Raw genomic sequence first — 25,317 nt, forward strand, 5'->3', positions numbered from 1 at the left:
GCATTTTTCTTGAATTTTTGCAGATGATAATGGTACGGAAATGCCGCTGTCGTCAATGCTTTGTTCTTAATCGGTAACAAAAAAGCAAGACGAGTTCCAACAGGCCTTATAGGAACTGTAGTCTGTACATTGTTATATGTCTTTTCAGTTTTCCCGGAATTCAAACTGTCTCCGTAGTAAAACCATCCAAATATGTAGTTTAAATAGTTTAAACTTCAAGAGTCGGTTCGCTTTGCAAATCTTGTAGTCTTAGAAGTCATTTTTTTTAATTGCAGGTGGCGCAGGAGCGAGAAAAATGAAAGACCCAGAGGTAGGCCTAAAAAATGTAAAAAATTTAAAACCGCGTTAGTGGCCGGCACGTTCGCTTCCCGCGCTATCAAAGCGGCCGGCATGTTTGCGTTTCGATCCGCAGCCCGCGAGGAACCTGTGTTTAAGTTGACTCGGGAATTATATCGGCGATTAGTGTAATAACTGGTTGGCCGGTGGCTTTTTCTTGTTTTTACCGTGCTCGGCCTCGATTCTGAAGCTTCGAATCTCGATCGCTGGCCTATCAAAATGCGTTTGCCAGTTTGGATAGCGAAGTTAGTCAAAAACGTTTGGGATTTGACGTAACGCATCGCTAAGTGTCATGGCGTTTAGGTTATCTCATTCGAGTGCGCACATGCGGGCTTCGCGAACAAGTTTTGTTTATATCTTCTTTATAAAATTGCCAACGAAATTGACATGGCATGACGTGAACTTCGAGTTTACAGTATGCTTATTTCGATTTCATATATTAGCGATTTTATTAGGAAGAGATAAAGAAAACGATCTGGCCAAGCCGCATGCTATCTCACTGCGATCGAAACGAAATACGAGGTTTGAGAATCGGGGCCATGGACTCTGACATCCGTGCGCATTGAATACCGATTGTTTAATTCTGTATCGGTGTTCGCTGATTTATTGGTACATTGTGGCGAATTTTTTATGTAATTACCAGAAATCTCCTTTTTTGTAATGAATGTGTAAGGCCATTCAAAATCATGTTAATGGATGCAAAATACTTGGAGATATTTTAAGGCTCTACAAAAAGATATTTAAATTCTACATTGTTTTCACTATTATCTTTAAATTTTATTGTAGTCAGGTTTTACGTACATTACTTAAATATTTAGTGAAGTGCTTAGGTATAGCTCGGATACACGTTAAACTGTACAAGTAATTTATGAGATCTTGTTAAAATCACAGGAGTGAGGAGATTCTGAAGTTATAGGGCTCATTTAAAAATGTATCGCATCTCCTCGTCACGTTCTGATGGACTGGATTAACTCTGATAATAAATGATGTAAGTATTAGTAGAATATAATAAAGTATATAATGATAACTCTAGAATACATTAGAGCAGGGGTCACCAATTTTTATACGTGGGAGAGCCATGCTTCGGCACGAATGGGCCGGCTCGACCGGATAAATACCACGTTCTCACAGAAAACCGGCGTGAAACAGCGCTTGCACTGTGTTTCGCCGAGTGAGTGAGTTTACCGGAGGCCCAATCCCCTAACCCCTACCCTATTCCCTTCCCTACCCTCAACTATTCCCTTCCCTTCCCTCCCCTATTACCCTATTCCCTCTTAAAAGGCCGGCAACGCACTTGCAGCTCTTCTGATGCTGCGAGTGTCCATGGGCGACGGAAGTTGCTTTCCATCAGGTGACCCGTTTGCTCGTTTGCCCCCTTATTTCATAAAAAAAAAAAATTGTTTCGCTCGGGGTGGGGTTTACTTTTAAGACATGAAATGACCATCGAGTCCACACATTTTTGTAAAAAAAAAACCAAGTTAATTACGGAAATTACAAAGGTATTTATTTAGATATTAATGAGATGAGATAAGAATGAATCTCTCTGAAGTTTGGAATGAAATATTGGTGCAAGCTAATGAGATATTGACATTAAATCCTAGAGATGTTGAAGTCCTAAGATGAACGAAGATCATCATGCTTAGTCCGCACACAATGTGACCCCTGCACTAGAGTCTAGACCGCTCAAAAACGTAGCTAATATGAGGCAACGAAAATTGCATAGCCGACTTGGACAACCAACTGAAAATTCCAAGAAATGCACACCTAGGTTGCCAAACTAAGTGTGCATTATAGAACTGTTTATGACTCAGTTACTCTTCTAAAATATTTATTATTCGTTGGTATGTAGGGAAGTATGTATTTCCCGTATTTCGCCGGGAAGTTGCAATAACTTGTCGATACCATATACATCTATGTTATGTAATATTGATGAGCCTTAGAAGTTAAACCACATTAATGGCCGCGTTCTTGCGAAATACTAATCTTAGCGTAATTAGATTCTTCTTGAAAACTTTGTGGGCCACTCGGAGGCTTCACCTACTCGTAAGTTGACATCGCTAATTACGACGAAGTTGGTAAACTAAAATGTATGGATAAACATCGATAAGTGATATAATATCTCTTATACAAGGATCTTTGTGCCACTACACTCACTACAATATTTACTTGAGGTCAGGAAAAGCAGCTCACTCTTAATGCCGCTAAAGTAAGTTTTATATTATTTTGATACCTATTATGGCTATTCTTTAAATAGGGTAATTTCTTAATTAATATATACCTACGAATAACAAAATAATATAAAATATGTACTTCGATGATAAGGACACTGCTGGGACAGTGAAATGACAGTATTTATTTCCACGTCCACGTGTTAAATAAGCCTTATAGCGCTGTTTCCTACAATAATTTTATACGATATACTCTAAATGAACTTGTTTTTAATCTAACAAACGGAAAAATAAGAGGCTTTATTTACCTCGAAAACTGTATATCAATATAATCGCCTCCTTTTTGGAAGTCGGTTATAAATTATCTACGTGCTCGCTAGCAATCTTATGTTTATTAACCTTGATTAAAGGCTAAGAATTACATTTTTATGAAAAGGATGCAATTTATTATGTTTAAAGTTTATGCAGCTATTGCAGTTTTATTACCCACTTCAAATCCGTCTTAATGATTAAAGGATTTATACCAAGGTCTCTGAGAAAATAAATAAGTAATAATTACATTGGTCATTTATAATATTAACTAGGAAATTCTTATAAATTACAATATTATATTTTAAAACACGATTTTTGTATTAGAGGTATATTACGATTTTCTCTTTAAAAATAGTACTATGGTCTTTGATAAATTGTGTATAATTTATATCACTTATACGCATAATTTCTTTGAAGGAAGATGCATGCGCGTGTGGAAAGAAGTCAAAAGGTGATCCAAAGCCTTTAGCCCCAGGTCAAACTTGACTCTACCATGGCGAATTTGATCAAAATCCGTAAGACTTTTAGCGTAAAGAATATTTTACTAATAACAAACATACACATTACACACTCACAAACTTTAGCCTCTATATTAGCACAATAGACATAACTACTGTCTACTCTGATATTAGTGTGATAGAGTGACAATCCGCACTAAAATTATAAATGCGAAAGTATGCGTCTCGGTCTGTCTGTAACCTCTTCACGCCCAAACCGCTGAACCGATTTAGCTGAAATTTGGTATGGAGATACTTTGAGTCCTGGGAAAGGACATAGGTTACTTTTTATTACAGTTCCCGCGCAATAAACTAATTTTGGCTCAACTAGTCCGACTATTATATGAAGACTCTACGTGTCTCAAACCCTATCTCAATGCGAGCGCATCAAGTAAGGAACGCGTTTATAGAACCCGTCGGAATGGCCGACGGCTGTTTATTTATGAAGGGCAGCAGTAATGTTTTTATCAAGCGATTTGTTCTGATATACTGAGCGATTTAGATGACAGTTTTAATACCTGTTTCTGTGCTGTCTTTTTTATGTTGACTTCTATTAATCTTGTCGATACAACCTACCATTGCACTGTTCTACTGATGCAGATGGTACGAGTAGTACTTATCACTTGAAATATTTTGCTGATAAATATAAAATAAATAATTTAGTGGAGACAGTTTTAAAAGAAATAAAATGAAGTAATTAAAAAAATGATGAATAATGATGATGAACTGTTTCTAAGAACACTCTCGATCATGTCAGCTTTCGAACAAAAAAATAAACTGAATCAAAATCGGTCCACCCGTTACGTTACGATGATATGAACAGATATACACATTACACGGTCAGACAGACGGACAGATCGTATTGTATATGTGTAATAAATTTTAATAGCCGGCATCGCATCTGCAGCTCTTCTGATGTTGCGAGTGTCCATAGGCGACGGTAGTTGCTTTCGATCTGCAGATTACCCGTTTGCTTGTTTGCCCCTATTTTATAAAAAAAAAAAAATATATTATATAAATAAAACAAAACTGTAGTCAACATTGTATTTAATCACAAATATTAATTCTCATCATTATCTTACATTTAACTTGTAAGTTATAACACGTCCGAGTTAAAATTAACTTGAATACGCTTCGTTACACATGACAATTAATTTTAATAATTACACAATATTTCAGACAAAAATGTGTGAATTGTAATACTGCAGACAAATTGTTGTACTTTATTTTGATGACTGACTGATAGTAAAGGAGTTGTGACTCAACTCAAGTCATAATAATAATTATTACTATCAAAAAGCTGATAGAGGTCCAAATTATTAATACGGCTGCATTTAATGAGATTTCTAAACTTAAATTTAATGGTGTTGACACGACATTAAGAGCCTGTTTCACCACTTCCTGATAAGGCTATCCACCAATTAACTTGACAGATCAAGTATGGACAATCTGTCAAAAAAGTTGTGAATAGCCCATTAGGCACTTTATCAGGAAGTGGCGAAACAGGCCTTTAATGTTTCTTAACTTATAGCAATTATATAAAAAATTCAAATTAACCATTTTATTTCCGAATTTCCAGGTAAAATTATAGGAAGCATCTTGGCAAACCCTCTTACTGCTATGAGTAAAGAGAGTTTGCCATATTGCTTGTAAAAATATTTTAAACAGCGTTTAACTATGACAGGTCCGCTGTCTTTGCCTGTCATATATTTTTTAAACGTGCCAGACAGCAGCAGACTTTGTAAAGTTATCCTTACATGCTGAGTAGGATTTTTATTAGTAGGGGTACTAGCCCCCTTACAAGTAGCAGGTGAATGCAACTAGATTAGTTGGCACATGTCAGGAATGTACGTCATTAGTTGACTAATTCGCTCGCCGCCGCTGACATGTCCAGACTCCAGAGATCATACAAATAATTAAATTTTCCCAGAACAATCTCTGATCAAAGACTTTCTTCATTTAGAAGTTATTTTTGGTGAAATTATTTGTTATGGCGCAGAAGGCCGTTATTGTGATTCTGGGTGCAATAAAAATATGACAAACTGTCTTCATTCTTTATGCTGAATTTATTTTGTTGCGCCGTGTGCGCGTGATTAAGATGAAAAGATTTTCTTAAATTGAAATTACCTCTTTGGAGGACAAAAGGTAAAGAAGTGGTCTCGTACCCTGGTTCCTGCTAGTTGGAAGTAATTTTTAACTTGATATAAATAGTAAGGAAGCCCTATTAACTAGATAGGCAATTGAAAATGCCAGCAAATTCGTTCGCTCATAAATTAGTTCATCGTGTTGTAATTTGTACTTAAATGTCCCGCCACAAAAAAGAAATCAAACAAGTAACAACATTTTATTTTAAAATTTCTAATTGGCTAAAAAAAGGTTAAGCCATAAAAGATGAGGTAACACTGTACAAATTACAATGTACATAAACATACTTTTGTATTTACTATAGACACATCATACATAATGTTCTGCTAGAGTAACTAGATTCCAGTAGTCAGTAATTACTTCAATATGCTGAACATATTTAATTAAACTATTTTCATAAAGAAACATAATAAATAATAGCACAACATTTTAAAAGCTAACTCTTGGCAGATGCATGATTCAATAATCGCTGTAATCAGCCAAACTGCCTGAAGGAACACCTTAATAGATCTGTCGCTTAACGGATTAACGCTTTTGTATGTTTGTTTGTCATGTAATATTTATATTAATTATCTAATGGAAGCAGAAAAATGCAGTGGTAAAGAAATAGGTGGGGACAGGCCAAGCTCAGGCTAAAAAACCTAGAAACGCGCGAACTTTTCTATCATTGAGGCCCCCAACGAGTGTCCCTACTTTCCGCTTTAGGCAGAGCTACGGGAATTCACGGGTTTTTTTTTATGAAATAAGGGGACAAACGAGCAAACGGGTTGCGTTGCTGGCCTTTTAAGAGGGAATAGGGTAATAGGGGAGGGTAGGGAAGGGAATAGGTTAGGGGATCGTAAGACCTCTCAGTCTTGCTTGACCCCTTGCCAGTCGTGTCCGTCATCCGTCCCACTGGCTTATGAAAATTTTGTGTATTGTGAAAAATCTTGGGCACTATCAAATCACTCTCACCAAAACCGGTGCAGGCATTATTTTGTAGATGCAACTTACTAACGTAAAGATATGACAATAAGTACTTAACAGTTGAAAGTAAACGCCTCTTTTTGGAAGTCGGTTAACAGTCGCTGTGGTCGGTCGCCGGTGTGCCCCACACCCGGCGACTTGTTTGAATATTACAATTATTAAGATATAAAATTTTGGGGCCAGATAATTCCATGAATAAAATTATACGACCAATAAAACTACCTACAGCGGACTCTCGTTAGTTGTTATAAACAGTGCCCTAATTCTGCTTCTCTGATCCATCATTGATAAGACTTTGACGCGGTTTTGATGCAGCCTATCTATGAAAAAACTACAGGATGGAATTTTCATGAAATGTCAAACCAACATCAAGCGGCGGTTTTTTGTAGATATTTCTTTTTTTGATGATTCGTCAAAACTTTATAAAACCGTGGTTTGATTTTTATCTAAATTATAATATGAGAATATAGTGCAAAGTGCTTAGTCAAATCGACACTTTAAGCGATGCATTATGTCAATTTCACATATTTTTTTACATCTTACTTCGCTATCGGAACTGGCATATATATTTTGACTAAGCACTCAAAAAAATTCGGACTGAATCAAAGCTTTAACTTTGGAATTTAAAAAGAATCGGGGTACAAGTCCGCAATCAGAGGCAATTGTTTCAATTAGGGCAAGTGGAACCGTCATTATACTGGCCAGTTAGACAAGTCCTGACTCCTGATTGACCCGCGATGACTTGTGGGAGACCAAATTACTGGGACGGAAACATGAGATAGAGGAGAGAAGAATATAGACTAACTGGAATTAATGCATCGATGCATTGAGAGACAAAATCACATTGATAGGAATATGCAATAGATTTGAGGTGAGAAGAATACTATAAGCTTTGTCACACTGTGCTTTTTTCTGTTCGTCAAGGGCACGCGTTATAGCGCAGTCAACAGCGAACGTGAGGCATGCCCGCGACGCATGCCCCCTGACCTTATCCAAACTTCAAAAATGACAATATAGTGATGACGAAAATTGAAGATGAAAGTGCACAGTGTGGACATAGCTATAGAGATGCAAAGTATGAATCGACAAAGATAGTTTGACGCGCCGTTTTAAAATTCATGCTACCGCCTTGTAGTGTCTCTTTATAGACAGTGGTTGCGTGCCAAGTTGAGAGTATTGAGAGTTGAGACTTGAGAGAGTGGTCTCGACTCTCAATACAATGTCTAATTCTTTATAATTAGTAAATAATTACTCTGGATCTAGAAATACACAGATCTACTAAGTATTAACTAGCTATTTGACCGAACTTTGCTCGGTATTCGATAAAACACGAATAAAATGACATTTTCTAAAAATGATTCCTAGCTAGATCGATTTATCGCCCCTGAAACCCCTAATACTAAATTTCATGAAAATCGTTGGAGCCGATTCCGAGATTCTAATTATATACTTATATATACATATATACAAGAATTTCTCGTTTAAAGATATAGGATTAAATTTATCTATGTGCGGCCGTAATAAGTGTTGTGAATCAATTATTAACTAACCAATTTCTTAAAGAATTAAAAAAACTGCTTTGATGTAGGTACCCAGTGCCAAAAATTTACAAACAACAAAACATAAAATCAATTCGAAGAATTATCTTGGTCATTAACAACCTTACTTATTTTGTTTCCATCTGAACATTATTTCCCACAAAACATAATTTGATGATTATTATTATTTGGTAACTAATGACATTTGCCGAAAAAGAGAACATTGCTCGTTTCCATTAGTTTTTTACACCATCCGTACTAATATTATAAATTCGAATGCCTATTCTGTCTGTTCTTCATGTTGAACCACTAAATGGATTTAGTTATTTTTGCCGGGGACGGACTTTGTGAATTGTGACCCTGGAAAGGACATGAGACAGTTTTTATTTTCGTACATTTTTCCGAGATGACAAGTATCTTATATCCTTTCGAAGGACTCAAACTATCTCTATAGCAAGTTTTATCGAAACCGGTTCCGTGGTTCAGGCGTGAAGAGGTCACAAACAGACAGTCTGATCCACTATCGCATTTATATTATTGAATTCACTTGTAAGTATGGTTATCGATACTTTGAAGAGACTCAAAAGGGGCAAATTTGTGACAAAATGTTTTTTTTTATGCAATAAGGGGGCAAACGAACAAACGGGTCACCTGATGGAAAGCAACTTCCGTCGCCCATGGACACTCGCAGCATCAGAAGAGCTGCAGGTGCGTTGCCGGCCTTTTAAGAGGGAATAGGGTAATAGGGGAGGGTAGGGATGGGAAGGGAATTGGGGAGGGTAGGAAAGGGAATAGGGTAGGGGATTGGGCCTCCAGTAAACTCACTCACTCGGCGAAACACAGCGCTAGCGCTGTTTCACGCCGGTTTTCTGTGAGAACGTGGTATTTCTCCGGTCGAGCCGATCCATTCGTGCCGAAGCATGGCTCTCCCACGTATGAGTATGGTTCCTGCGAGGAACACAAGTTTTATTTCTGCGCACAGCAGCGGGCAACATCTAGTTAAACTACACCATTATACGACTGCAATTTCCTAAAGCTCGTTCGTTAATCAAACGAGACTCGTTCAGAACAATTGTTTGGAAAGCGGCCCGAAATGTGAAAACTATTTTGAGCAGGAAGTGATTATTTCTTGAGCAGTTTTAAATCCATTACCCCTGGATGTCGCAGGGTAATTTTCCAGTAGCTGACCACGGCCACACACAACGCCTATTATAGTCAGTGAAAATTATGATTAATATCCATCACAGATAATAAGACTCGTAGAGAGCGATATATCGTGGCGTGAAACCTGTAAAATGTTCTACGAGTATTCTCCGATTTTCGCGTATTATTTGTCATTGATTTCATACCTTACCTGTTTACTTTTCATTTGAAATATTAGCAATTTTTTCTTCTTTTAACCTCTGACGACAAAAAGATATTAACGACAATATAAGCCGTATTTGTCTATCTATGTGTATGTCTGGCCGTGGCATCGTAGCATTCATTATCCAAACGAGTGGACCGATTTTGATCTAGTTTTTCTAGTTTTGAAGCTGACTGTCCTAACTCCTAATAAAAGCCATGTCCTTTTCCGAGACTCAAAGTGTCTTCATACCATACCCATCAAAATTCTGCGGTTAAGGCGCGACAGACAGAATTATAAGTGGGAACCGTATATTCTTCCGGGATAAAAAGTTTCCTATGTCCTTTCCCGGGACTCAAAGTATCTATATACCATACTCCATCAAATTCTACGGGTGAAGCGCGACAGACAGAATCACTTTCGCATTTATTAGTACAGATAGATCTATGTTTATCTAACGGTGCCCGTGATGTACGCCTCAGGTCTCGTCTATTGAAATTGTTAAGGCATCAATTAGTTGATTACAATCTGGCTCTTCGTGCCCAGAACCTCTTTGTTGAGACTTATCAGGCGGTAGTGTTCGATTTGTAAATAAGATAAACATCTTACTGTTACCAAAATAAATATAGTATACAGTTATGCCGTACGGGCGACAAAATTGTCTCTATCGTCTGGCATTTGATTTAATTCGATTTTAGACTCAAATTAGTGTCTAGGAAGTAAAGTTATGAAGTATTTAGTAGGAAATAACGGTATCTACAAAGGTGGAAAAACGACTTTGTTTATAATAGAGTCTATGAGAGCTATGATTCGAAATTGAGACGTTTGCCGTAAGTACGCGCTAACTTTGAGAAGTACTTATAGATAAATCGAATCAAATAAATAAAGAATACTCAAATATTATGATTTTGACTAACTATAATATTAAAATAGTAATTTTTGCATTTAGAAACTTGACAACAAAATTATAATCTATATATATAAAAATGGATTTTCAATTGTGTTAGTCGCGCTAAAACGAAAACGGCTGAACGGACTGGGCTGATTTTAGTCTTAAAATATTCGTAGAAGTCCAGGGAAGGTTTTAAAGTGACACGAAGTTCACCGGGACAGCTAGTATTTAATATAAATGGAAAAATATCTGGTAGACTGTAGACTTAGATTTTAGATTGTAGTTATAAGTATTTGACACAGTTCAGATTTTAGCAGAGTCAAGAAGTGATAACACTATCCAGCTTACTAGTCTGAGTTAAAATTTACAGAAGATGTACTTGCATTGTCAAAATTATTATTAACATTATTGTGAAATATGCATTTACTAACATTAATCTATCATCGATTTGATATTTTTCCATAATATATCGAGTTTTAAACTATTCGAATATTTGTATTTTTATGGATATTATGCAAATAAATCTCCCAGTTTAGATATAGAGTTAGATATTATCATCTTGTGATATATTATCGTACAAAGATAACTTATCGTGATAGCGGATTCTTCATATTATTATTGTAAACACTGTGTATTTGTGTAAATGCCTATTTGAATGTCTTTATTTCAAATAAATACTATTAAACTAGTCATATTCTGTACTTACTTTACACAGACTACTAAATTGTTCTACGTCGTGTTGAAATTTCAATACATATTATTCTACATTTTTCCCGACATTCATGATATCTTTATAGCTAACACCAAATTTAGCAGTTTTGGCATGACAACTGACACCTTTCGATTCCTATAGATTACTATGAATAATTATTATTTCCTCACCTTCTCTCATTTTACCCAGACACGGTAAACACAAAATGCTGATTCTATTTTAATAAAAGCCAAAATCGGCGTTGTTAACCTTAAAGGCCGTTGGTCAAATAAAATAGTAAAATATTTAATTCTCACCACCTATTTTTAAATACGTCTATCAAAGCCACTGAATCTACGGCCAAGCTATAAATAACAATGACATTATTAATGTATATATAGTTTATAGCTTTTTAATTGGTGTATGATAAACATCACTGGTTTTGAGCACCGATTTAACAAGTATATTAGATGATTCTTGACGATAGAGGTCCATAGCTCTACTGGACCACTGAGTATGCGTATCGAATTTCGGACAACACAATGAACATAACATAATATTAATTACGAGGTCATGTTAAACATCTCAATCTTCTCTGAATTGAAAGTTTGAATTCGAATTAAAATATTAAATAGATGTTTGGACTTTTTTCTTGCGCTAATATTTAGTTTTGCCGCCCAGGAATCCAGAAATTTTTCGTTGATAAAGTCTATTCAATATCCTTTCCAGAGTTTAAAGTATTCCTATTCCAAATATTGCCATAATTGGTTCTGGTGGTGATGTAATTGGTAAAGATGTAGTAGATAGACACACAAAATTTTGTTTTTATTTTTATTTCTGTGGAAATATTGAGTTTATTTTTTTATTTAATATTCTATGAGATAAGCTCATGAGAGTCATGAGTCATGATCATCTTTAATTAAATAAATTTCCTCAAAATATTTTACAATTGGCCCGATTCGACTAAACTTGAAGTTACACGAGTATAACTATCATGAGAATATTTTTACTCCTTTAATTTACTCTAGGGTATTATCGTTTGCATTTTACCAAGTTACTCAAAAAGTATGAAATAAAATGTCAATTATAGTTCACAATGACACCGACCGTGACAGTTGAACCCTGTTGTGCAACTATTCTCAGTTTAATATTTACTCCACCAAATTAGCCCGTGTAAATATTTACTCCCGTGTAATTACCTCATTCTTGGATTAGAAGTTGGAAAAACGCAAAACCAGCTTACTCTTAGATTAGAAGACAGTTATACTTGAGTAAAATTTTACTCCAGTTTGGTCGAATCCGCCCTTAGAATACAATAAAAAATAAGATAAAAAATCCACAGCCGAACATCTATAACCTCCCCTTTTTGGAAGTCGGAAAGAAACCGCAACAATTTTGACTGTTTTAACAAATGTTACATAACTGTATGTCTGTAATAGAGTTTATTCGTAACTTGTCTACTCTATGTGATAGCTCGCTATAGCTCATGATCATGATACTGGCGGGGTTAGCTCGAGGTGGTTCGCATTCCGGCCGGACCACACACGGGTAATTAGGCCGTTTCAGACAAACTACGCTATTTCTTTGTATACTTCTACCAGTCTCTATTAAACTGATCCTTAAGGTGGAACTATAAGGATCATCGTAGAGGTAAAATAATGTTGAATGGAGTGTAATTCTAAGGAATGTTGTATTGTAATAAATATTCTCCAAATATGACATGATGCTCTTGAATGTTGGATTTTGCAATAGAATGTCAAAAGACAATATTATGCAGGTCGTTTTTGTGCGTCTCCTGCAGGTTTACAAGGATGATTTGGCGCATAGATGACATTGTCATCTGTCATCTTTATAGAGCTGTAAAAATAATAATTTCGGCCACACTTAAAATTATACTTGGCTGACATCGGCAGGATTAACAGTGAAAGAACTTAATCTATAAAAGTGCCATTTTACAATATGGCGGCGTCAATTTATATTCTGGCCACGCGCCAAAACAGCCTTGTGTGTACATTTCTTCAAAATTCGTATGACATTTTTGAGTTAATCAATGTTTAATTAGTTTATTTCTGCAAAGGAATATGTTTTTCAGAAAATCCTCCATTTTTTTCCAAATATGCAATTTTTATTTCATTTTTAATTACACTGCAGTTTCAAAAATGCTAAATGAATATGAACTAAGTGGCCATTACACATAAAAACGAATACGAGAGCAAAAAATGAAACTCGTCTTCGTAATATTATTATGTAGAGTCCTTTCAGGTCTGATATTCTCTTGCGGTTATTATGGTCCTTATGTCCTTGGCAAAAAGGTCCTTTTGTAGGTAAAATAACTGCGAATTGGTAGCTGTCAATAGCTCAATGACATCTCAAGGTCACCTGCATCTTGTAGGACGTTGGTTCCTTAGAAGGTATAGTATGTTGGTTCTTTAAAGCAAATATGTAGCCCAAATATTTTTTAATGATTTTTTTTATAATTCGGTTAAATATCTAGATGTAGGTACTATCAGAGAAGTTGATTCCTAGGCAGAGGACCTACGTAGTTCGCGTTACGTGAAACCCAGCCGACAGATCACAATTATTAACACTGAATTGACATTACCCGACCAAAGTAGTTATGTCTATTGTGAATGAGGTTGTCTGTCAACTGTCTAGGAATCAATTTTCTCAACGGTACTTCGGTTAAAGTAAGTTGCCATTATAGCTTACTGTATCTAAATTGTTTATTTCCGATATTTTCTGTTAAAAATTTAAATAAACTGTATAAGGATGGATGACTCTTCTTTAAATTGTTTAATATAATAAAATTTAGATTCTGCTTTTCCGAATATCTTAAAAGTATCCATAACGAGGATGATATTCTACTAGCTTTTTTAAATCGTTTCTGATTGAATAAAATTTAGGCTCAACCAGCGATTTATAAACTCAACTTTGCAATAAACTATGTTAATTTATTATAATATATTTAATGTAATTTTTATTGCCGGACTCCATTATGAAGATAATTTAATTAAAAACCGGTAAGGAAATAGATAATATATATAATGTGGACACGATCATAGATTTAATAGTAATTAATGTTCCCTTGGGCGTAGTACGCCGATAACAGTCGTATTTCAACGATTTCCCTCGTTCCCAGTAAATGTATCCTTTTTTACCGACGAAGAGTTTTTTTTATAAAAATTTTGGACAATTGAATAAAGGAAAAGTAAGCAACCATACTAATATTACAAATGCGAAAGTGTGTCTGTCACCTCTTCATACCCAAACCGCTGAAAAGTTAATTTTTTTTTGGCGCAACGGAGTTGCGGGCGTCTTCTAATTTTTGACTTAATTTACAGATACAGTTGCAGTGCTAGAGGAATCATAAGTGTGTATATAGACAGTTTAAAAAAAATCAGATTCGACAAGTTCGAGTCATAAAATTACGTTCGCGATCCCGTTGATTTGGCAGAGCGCATAGTTCAAACTTTGACAGTGTTATATTCGACAATCTAAGTTAAAAAAATACTGTATAATAAAATAATATTTGTTTAATACACCTTAATAAAAAACAAGTCATGAGTATATAATTACGAAATAAATGTATTATAAAGATTTTATCTTTTGTTCATCTTGAATTGAGCCATTGATGTTGGATTTATCTTTATACAGAGTTATGTGAATACATTGCAATATGTTAAACAATCTTTGTTTTATTTTACCGAGATCTAAATTAGTGTTATCATGTAGTCTGGGAACTTGTTTCTTGAACGCTTTGATGTGGGGATTTTACAGTTACTACTTAACCATTGCGTGTTATTTTCTACCCTAGATTCCATGAAATAGACTGCAATGCGCAATGGATAATATATAAAAGTGCTGCAGGTTTTCATCATGCGGAATGTCAGTTAGTAGTAAAGGATGGAACATCAAGTTGTAGACAGTAGACGGGAGCCTAATCATAGTTTTTGTAAGCCCTAAGCGAATAGTAGCTGTGCGATTATGCTATTGAAATTTATTGAATTATTACGCGACGTAATAATGTTTATTAAATAAATAGTAGAAAGTTGGAAACTTGAGTACACGATAAAAAGGATAAATATAAATCAATATTAGTCGTTAGTTTAGTTTATCTTTCGCTTAGTCAAATTAATACCACTCAGGCGCTCATGTTATTAAAACAGTATGTTCATCATCAGTCGCAAAATAATTTTTTATTCGCTCGTTTTATTATTTCCCTATCAATAATAGCAACAGGTAGGTACTTACATTTTTTTCAAAGTCCTTAGTTATTTGTGTACTTTAATATTTCATAATAATATTAAAATAAAATAAAAAATTAAGGGGGCTACAAAAAACACAATTTTTGGCCTAATTTTGCTCTATAATGGTACGGAACCCTTCGTGCGCGAGTCCGACTCGCACTTGGTCGATTATTGGGACCGTCCTTGAGTAATTTCTACTAATGTTATAATTTTATAAATGAAGTATCTAAACTAGCTGTCTTTTCACCCCTTGTCGCTAGCCCCTAAACCGATTTGGTATACTTTGAGTTTCCACAAAGAGAGTATATTTGCAGAAAACTGAATTATTTTTGAGCAACCATTAGTTATGTTCGGTATGATACATTAAAAAGTAAAAATTAAAATCAAAATAAGTACGACTTAAGACAAAAAATACGAATTTCAAATTCCTTGTAACATCATTTCTGTCTCCGCAAAAAAGAAAGTAATAAAACATAATGTCATTTCTGTACCAAATAGCAATATGTTTCGACGTTCGACAAGTCACATCCAAGTCACTTTGACAGCTATTGGACACGTAACTGACTTGGCCTATATATGACTTGTACACGTACATATAATATACAGTGCGGCAAAATTGGGCCGACAGTTCAGAGAATAATAACTCTTATTGTCTAGTGGATAAATGCTAGTATGGTTTAGGTGAGGGAGCTGGTTGAAATAAAACCAGATTTTAATTGGCACTATCAACAAGTTTAAAACCAGGCTAGCTATGCAGGAGTAATTTTATAGTGCCCACGTATGTGCGCAATATAAAAATACCCTTTATAGTACGGCCCTGTTATAGCACCAAACTAAAAAATGAGTTTAAAACTTTTTAGCGTTAGCGTCGGGACAGCAAAATGTAAAATAGAATATTCTATTCGAAAACTTGTCGTGAATTTTGTGGGTTCTATCGATACAAAGCTTATATCAAGTAGATTAATTTAGCTTATACTGTTACAAAACGATGCAACCCGGGTTGCATTGTTTTGTCGTAACAGGGTCGAGTATTAGTATGGACTATGGATATTGAATAGAAGCCAGTAATAAATTTGCTAGCTCTAAGCTTTTGCAAAAAAGGTAATAAATAAAAGATTTTATATCTATCATTAATTAACTCCTACATAAGCTTACAAAGGTTGGAATTGTTATAACATCAACCTACCACATAGATTATTTTTAAAGTTATTTCACAATAAAATAAATTAATTTATTATCCTTTCTAATACTTTGCATTAAAATTTGCATAACTTATTTATTAATTTAGTTGAATAACACAAAACAAAGGAATTTATTCGCAAATTTTATTGCTGTCTTTGTATTATTAATTTATGATTAATTGAAAATAATTTATTAAAACATTTTGATATTGACATTTAAATTAGTAAGCTTTTGTTTGAAAGTTTATTAGAACTTGAAAGAGTCTTATATAAAAGAAGAATTTAATTTTATGGACACTGACACTGTTTAAATTTTATACTTTGGTGTCTTGGTCAATGTCAAAAACTTTAGTTACACTCAGTCTTTAATTTGTTCCACCATTGTTTAGTTAAAAATAAACCAATGTTTCGTAATCTGCTTAACACTATGCTTAGGTCGGCACTGTTGACATAACATGGCGAGGTTAACGAGTGGCCAAGTTAAAACTGAGACCGCCATATTGTAAATTGTCTGTTTAACGTCATCCAAGCTTTATTTTACACGTGGCCGAAATGAACTGGTGTCCTATGATGTGGATGATGACAAATCACAAAAGACAGTAACTATGTCACCTTAGATGACAGGGTCACCGAACTTCTAAAATGCCGTACGATCCTTGCAGACCGAATGTTATCTGTATCACCGGGCTTACGGCCGTTCCCAATATTTGATCTATCTCTGGTTTTGCCCTACTAGAGATAGGAATAGCTCACATTAGACATTAGAGACATATATTTTATGTCAATTGTGAGCTATTCCTATCTCTAGTAGGGCAAAACCAGAGATAGAATAAATATTGGGAACGGCCGTTATACAACTTTAATAGCTATGTCCACACAGTGCACTTTCATCTTCCATTTTCGTCATCAACTTTCATATTGGCGCATTCAATAATTGAATGCGTCAAGGAAAGCAACGCCAATATTGTTATTTTTGGAGTTTTGGATACGGTCAGAGGGCATGCGTCGCGGGCATGTCTCACGTTCGCTGTTGACTGCGCTATAACGCATGCCCTTGACGAACAGAAAAAGGCACAGTGTGGACAAAGCTAATGTTTGACATCATGGCGGCTTATAGTCAAGGAGCCCTAGAACATTTTTTTATTACTATCATGCTAATTTTTTGTGAGTAGCTTCAGTTCCGTTACGGTACCCTAAAACGGTACTACTAAGTACTACGGTATTCAACCAAGTTTTGTTGATTACAGAACCCTAAAATGGAACCCTAACCAGCTGATTTTTTTGTATATTGGTAGGTTAATAGTTACATAATTTAAGAGTAACATTGTCCTACAAATAGAACAATGATAGATGGTTTTAGGACCATCAAATCAAAATATGAAATCCTTTCTATCTCTGTTAGCAACCACTTTCAAGATTTTTCGTAAATAAAAATGTTGATTGTCGCATCAGAATAAAGAAAATTAGTCAATTGTAAATTTACGATTTTTGTCTAAATCAATTTTCCTTATACGTAGTTAAGTTCTTTGCACATTAGTGTCACTGGCAATTTACAATGTACGTTGATTTTCTTATACTTACAGTAAATTTAACAAAATATTAACTTCTTAGTATCTATCATTAACTTAGCTATTAATTTCCTATTAAATCACGACTAATTAGAAATTGATCGTGAAATTGTGGCAGTTCGTAGTTTCATCATATTCATGTATGGTTCTGGGAATTGGAGTACCTCAAGGGGCCGCTCTAAGACAGAGTTTGCTTGAGTACGCTAGGTTAGCTCCTTCACATTCATATTGCTGTTTCGAACCTTCTATTCATCATCATCATCAACACCAGTAGCCCTAGCACGGCCACCAGTAGAAATACGAAAGTAAAGACAAACTGTGGACATAAACTAAAGGTGCCGTTACGATCTTTACCGCGGCCAATCGCGACCGACAAAAATTCAATTAAAATGCCACTTTATGACAGACTATAGTATATGTCATAGAGTAGGATATTATTTGAATTTTTAGGACTAAAGTGGCATTTTAATTGAATTTTTGGGAACGAAAAAAGATCGGAAATCTGCCTTAAGTTTATCTTCACAGTTTGTCCATACTTTCGCATTTCTACTGGTGGCCGTGCTAGGGCTACAGCAATAGGAAATTTTAATGAACTAGATAGTAGATAATTGGAAAATTGTTGCGCGGAAATTTGGAAAATTTCGCATAGGAATTGTTTATGGATACAGACTTTGCTATATCTTTTTCTGAAACTTAATGTATGGCTGCATATTAAATTTTATGTGCAGCGTTTTATGTGTGAATAGATAGAGAATATAGATAGCGAATATAATATAGAAGAGTTAGAAGATAGAGAAATAGAGAGCGAACGACACAAAGACAGGCACACTTTCGCTGTTCGCATTTATAATATTAAAGTTTTTAGTATGTCTGATTACTGATACATTAAGCAAAGCATCAAAGTACTTTAAAGTTTAAACTATGTACCTACTATGGTAAAATCGATAAATATTAGGATTTGATACAATATAACGCTGTATGTGATATTGTGATAAGCTTATAATGTGGCGACAAAAGATAAAACTTGCAGATAAGTGTAATGAAAAGCTAAAGGCCTAATGGTACAACAATTCAGATCACCTGCGTTCAAATACATGAATAATCATAAAACTGATATTATTATCACGTTTTTTCTAAAAAACGTGTGTCTTGTACCTGTGTTTAAATTATAACTTGTAGCAATCTGCTAATAAGGCCTTTCCTATTTTTAAACAGAACTAACATGCTAATTGTGTGTTTTAAAAATAATGTTCGGCATCTAATGTTTTTTGGCAAGTTCATCTAAACTTAAAAAAATAAGAATATTCACCAGTTCATTATACAGTTCGACAAGGCTTTATATGAACGTGGCGAGAAAAGGAACTAAACGCTTCTATAATAGAAAAACGTCATTTTTGATATGTGTTTGACAGTGCGCCTTTACCAGCAGCGCTCCCGTCAATGTCACCCACGTTCATATATAGCTTTGTTGAGTTATAATTCACTAGATGATGAGGGAAACCGTATATATATTTCTGGAAAAAAGTATCCTATGCCCTTTGCCGGAAAACGGAACTCAAAGTATCGCCATACCAAATTTCAGCAAAATCGGTTCAGCCGTTTGTGCGTTTCAGATAGACACACTTTCGCATTAATTATAGTTTACTAGCTGTTGCCCGCGACTTCGTCCGCGTTAGCATAGTAGATCACATCCTAAGTATTATAATTTATTGTACAAAAATATTCAATGTACAGAATTGACTTTCCTACGATTTTATTTCACGCAACCGTACATTTTTCCGCAAAAAATAGCCTTTGTCCATTCACGTGGTCTATTCTTCATGTTTGCCAATTAACATAAAAATTGCTCCAGTAGTTCTTAAGATAATAAGCAATTTCAAATAATTTCCCTCCGTTTTTCCACATTTTCCCCTATTTCTTAGGTTTTAATAGTCTTAGCGTGATAAAATATAGCCCATGGACGGCCTTTGTCGATAAATGGGCTATCTAACACTGTAAGAATTTTTCAAATTGGACCAGTAGTTCCTGAGATTAGCACGTTCAAATAAGCCCTTTCAAATAATTTCCCCCGTTTTTTCCACACTTTCCTCTATTTCTTCGCTCCTATTAGACTTAGCGTGATAAAATATAGCCTATAGCCTTCCTCAATAAATGGGCTATCTAACACTTAAATAATTTTTCAAATCGGACCAGTAGTTCCTGAGATTAGCGCGTTCAAATAAGCCCTTTCAAATAATTTCACCCCGTTTTTTCCACACTTTCCTCTATTTCTTCGCTCCTATTAGTCGCAGCGTGATAAAATATAGCCTATAGCCTTCCTCGATAAATGGATTATGTAACACTGAAAAAAATTTTTCAAATCGGACCAACAGTTCCTGAGATTAGCGCGTTCAAACAAACAAACAAACAAACAAACTAACAAACTATTCCTATTTATAATATCAGTATAGAAGTATAGATAATATTAGTGGGATTTTAATTTTTGAAGTGAAAACTTCTTTAGCGGCGTTGAGCAGGTAAAAACTGTTAAACTCGCGTCAGATTCTCGTGCTGATCGAAAAACCGTAAGACGGTTGGAGAGTAGTGTTGTAACATCGAAATCGATTGATCGAAGAATCGATTGTTTCTTTTTGATTGTCGATATTTTTTAATTGAGTGTAAGGGTTTCGATTACTTAATTAAAAAAATAGATTTTTCTAAAAATCGATTTTCATAAAAAATGGGTTAAAAAAAATAATGCACAAAGTTAATAATCAAGTTTTCACTTCTGCCGGCACTCCCGGAGTGCAACCCGTCTTTTTTTTAATAAAGAAAAGCGTATCAATTAACGATTTTAAAACAACGATTTCTTTGCGGCAATAAACTATTAGGACTTTAGGAGCGAAAGCCTTGAAAAGTTAATGAGTAACAAACATACCATTGAGAACGAGTAATGGCCGTTGTAAAAAGTTTTAAACTTATTTCTTAATTATAGATTAAAGGCTGATTCATAGCTATCCTGGCCAGGACAATAAACCTCGGGATCCTGGCATGAGACAATAATTAGTTTATACCTGTGCTATTTTATGTCAGTGTTCTTACCTTTTTGGATTTTTTTTATCAAGCAGCATGACTGTTTTGTGTTATTTGAGTTTAAAATAAGGGGTCCACAAATTAGACAAGGTATTTGGGAAAGGAAGGAGGTTCAAACAAACCTTACTGAATCTAGTCCCCGGGTTCCGTAGAACAAATTTTCAAAATGAAGCTACTCACAAAAAATTTGCTTGGCAGTAATAAAAAAAATTGTTCTAGGAATCCCTGATTAATCTCACATAGAGAGGTAAGGGGACCCCAAGTTTGGCGCTGTCTATATCATCTTAGCTTTCAAACGGATGCAAATTGCAATGATAACATTTTAGTTTTCTTTTACGTAATACTTTAAGTACATATTTGTAACTAGCTGTTGCCCGCAACTTCTTCCGCGTGGACTTCAGTTTATAGCGCGCGGTGTCAACAAAATTGTCGTTAAATTTAAAAGCTTTTTAAAACCCTGGTACCCCTTAAATCAAAATACCCAAAAACAGCACATAATATTTCATTATTTTAAATTAAACTTTATTTATGCCAAATTTTAAAGCTTATTTACCTTTACACTTTACCCATAAACAGCTATAATTTATCATTCATAGGTTTAAGGTTACGTCACTGCATACTGCATAGATAAAGTACTGAGTAGTGACTTATAGAAAATCGTTTAAAACAATCTAAAGAATCGTAAAATATAATTTGTGATGGTACCACATCTTATAGAAACTTTTAAAAGCAAGCGATAGCGCGATGTAAATGACTCTTAGCGCCATCTGTTTTGAATTTTTGGAACTAACTTAATTTGAACAAATTTACGCATTTCCACCCCCTTACAACCCCTTTTTCCAGTTAAAAAGTAGCCTACGTCCTTTCTCGGGCTTTAGACTATATGTGTACAAAATTTCATTACAATCGGTTCAGTAGTTTTGGCGTGAAAGCGAGACAGACAGACAGACAGACAGACAGAGATACTTTCGCATTTATAATATTAGTATAGATAACTTGTTTATAACGGTTTATGGTGTTTTATAATATTACTAGATGACCTAGTTTATCGCGTGGGAGCCGTTCATTTCACCGGGATTAAATGTATTCTATGTACTTCTCAGGGACTGAAAGTATCTCCAAACCATTCAGCAAAATCGGTTCAATGGTTTGGGCGTGAAGAGGTAACAGACAGACAGACAAGTGACATACACACTTTTGCATTTATAGTATGGATGATTGATGATTATACATTTAACCTTCTGATATCTTACCACAAGGGGAGGGGCGGGGTCAAAAAATCGTCAAAAAGGTAGACGGCTGACGGCAATATTCTGTCTTCATATAATATAATAACTCCCACTGCCCACACCGGTTTCGGTGACGGTGGCCGGTTTCATTGAAACCAGAATTGTTACGCAGGAGTGATTTTATAGTGCCCAAGTGTGTGCGCAGTACACAAGAGCACTCTCGATTCCTTTACTCTCATAAACCCAGTGGAACGGAAGACCGACACGACTGGCGAAAGATCAGGCGCAGGACCGATTTTTCATGCCCATCCGACGCATGTCTTCATCTTACTTATCAGACAATCAGGTGATCAGTCCGCATTGTCCTAACCAAACTTGGAAATAACATGTTTCCAACGCGGGAATCGAACCCACTCTGAATCAAGAGCCGCGCTCTAAACCACTGAACCACGGAGGCGTTGTCTTCATAGTGTACTACACTCGACATACAATTCTTCTAAACATATTTCATACAGAGGCATAACTCAATAAAATGCTAACAAGGTCTCGTGCTGGCGTCGAAATAATGAGGGTCCAGGAATCCTCGCGCTTGGCTTAATGCATCTCCACTTAGAGAAACGAGATATTAAAGCCGTTGTTGATTCTGATTGTAGTAACGCAATAGCGATATTAAATGTAGAGAAAGCAACAGAAATGCTTGATCACCACATAGTATATTATTATTTTTTAACAAAAAATACCCGTAAAAACAATATTCTTAAAATGACCTAAAAAGTATGAAATAATTCTTATTATTGATTAGTGCCTTTTTCAAAATTCGACTAAATCTCAACGAATTTCGTAAATTTTATTCTTTTGAAGACCGATAAAGTTGCCATAAAGAAAAATGATGCTTACAAGCACTGGTAATCACACGCTTATTCTAGTGTAAATTCGTAGTTCAACTAAGTCTGCAGTTGTTGCGGCTATTCTCACAACCAACTTATGAGCCAAACCTTCATCGAAACGTCATCGAAGGTAGAATCGAGCTCACGAAATTCGAATATGGAATTAAAGAGCATTACAAAAACATTCCAATGATATTTTAGCCGTAAAATATTTTAACGGCTAAACTTTACTGTGTAAATTAACCGAACTGACTCATTAGTTGAACGGGTCCGGTAGTTTTAACCATAATGCGACCTCTCTGTATAAAATTGTAATATTATGCGTGTTTATGAGCTTTCATTCTATAAATTTCGAAACTTACAAGCATTTTATACCACTAACGCTTAATGTAGAGGTAATGATTTTTAGGAGTTAACAGTTATTGTGTATGTTTAGTGTTTACCATCCTGAGATCTAAATTCTATAATCTTTTTTTAACATTTTGTATTCTTTATGTAGGTACTCGAATAATTTTCTCCTAAAAGTCGAAGAAGTTCCTTATCGCGCGTTCGGCGTAAAGAAGGCTAGACAGAACGATATTTGACCTCGAAACTTTTTTATTACCTGCATGGTAGGGGCAGAGGGCGTTGATAGTATTCCTGGGCGTCAATAGAAGGTGTTTTTTAAATATTTTTTTTGAGTATATAATATGTATGTAATACAGGTTTTTTTGAACATAAGAATTAGTAACTTCGTCCTATTCGGGTGTCCCTTGACGTCAAGTTGACACCTCTCAAGTTTTTATATTTGAAACTAAGTACCTACTTTTTTCGTTACAAATGTTACATTACTATTACATATGACTTTTAGTAAATTGAGGTTAGAATGACTTTATTTTGGGACCAACCTATAGCATAGATCTTTTCCTACTGTATATAACTTGGACTAATAATAGTCGGAACAAAAAATACTTAGTAATTTGTTTTCCCAGTATCTATTACTTACAACAACAACCTATCAAACCCAATATGTTTTTGTCTATGATAGTTATCACGTTATTCAAATTGATTGTGATGTTTTTGATCTGTCGATTTCTGTCAGCAATTCAATACGATGATTTTCCGCAAAGATTTTGTTACCATAACAGGAAAAGGCTTTGTTATGTCTCACATAACGTGGTACAAATTACAATCCTGCAAGGACGCTTTGGCGCGCGCTGCTTTCGTTAAACTTAAGAGGAGATTTTTTTGCCGGTAGAGTTATGATTTTTTTCCTGAATATCTATGGCCACTATTAGCATGTCCCTATGTTTTCTTTTTTCATAATTTTATTATTAAAAAAGATAAGAACGTCCAAAAACCCAAAACAATGGCCAGATTTTCCTCTGTGTCCAAACACCCAGAGAATAAAACTGGCTAAAATATACAAAAAAAAAATAAAACAACACAGCTCAAGCCTTGCTTTAATTCTTAATAAAAAAGTACTTAAATCGGTTAAGTTTTGGAGCAGGAATAAGCGGACAACGAATCGAAGATTTTCTGTTCTTTTATTAGAACTTTTGTCGTGTTGTCTCTATCGCGCTCTGCGGTGGGAGACTTGAGATTGGTGAGACAGCAATACATTTTCAAATACCTATTTTCAATATCTCTCGCCCCTGGTGTATCCTCTTAGTCCTTCAAACCATTTTCTTGCAAAGTTTCATTTGACTGACATATATTTCCGTTTCACACCTGCGCGACTCAAACAGTACCAGCTATTTAACACCATACCGGCCGCCTAGACGAGCCATTTTATAGTCAATATTACGTTTCAATTTTATTGAACAGCTTGTTTGACAATAATTAGATTGACAGCGCGCGATGTTCAATTTCAACCCTAGACAGTCAATAATATTACGCAATACGTGATATTGTTCAATATTATTGTAGGTCTAGGCGCCCGTTTAGGCGTAGGTTACTGACGACATAAAGTAAATAATAAGGAAATGATCAGTCCCTCAATCAACTGGTTAGACGTTCAGTTTCGCATCAATCTTACCAGTTACCAGATGTAGCCTACGTCTTACATCCTGACAATGTGGTAATTGACAATGTTTTCCACGCGCCAAAACATTCTTATATGACTAGGTCTGTCTGCTACCTCTTAATGCCTAAATTTTGAACTGGTTTCGATGAAATTTCTTACTAAAATACTTTAGTTAAGTTTTAAGAAAAGACATCAGCACCCGTAGCATGGTTGCAGTAGAAATATGAAAGTATAGACA

The 25,317-nt window shown here is 35.1% G+C and overlaps 1 long non-coding RNA gene across 1 annotated transcript; it reads right to left on the minus strand.

Annotated features, from left to right (window-relative positions):
- Window positions 1–871: 871 nt before the first annotated feature.
- On the minus strand, window positions 872–24,959 carry LOC121733830. Its single transcript, XR_006036620.1, has 3 exons — window positions 24,817–24,959; window positions 8,802–8,807; window positions 872–882 (listed from the first exon to the last, which is right to left on the minus strand). It is a non-coding gene; the product is annotated as an uncharacterized LOC121733830 (long non-coding RNA).
- Window positions 24,960–25,317: the final 358 nt, after the last annotated feature.

This window comes from Aricia agestis, chromosome 14, assembly GCF_905147365.1.
Source record: "Aricia agestis chromosome 14, ilAriAges1.1, whole genome shotgun sequence".
Lineage (NCBI taxonomy): Eukaryota > Metazoa > Arthropoda > Insecta > Lepidoptera > Lycaenidae > Aricia > Aricia agestis.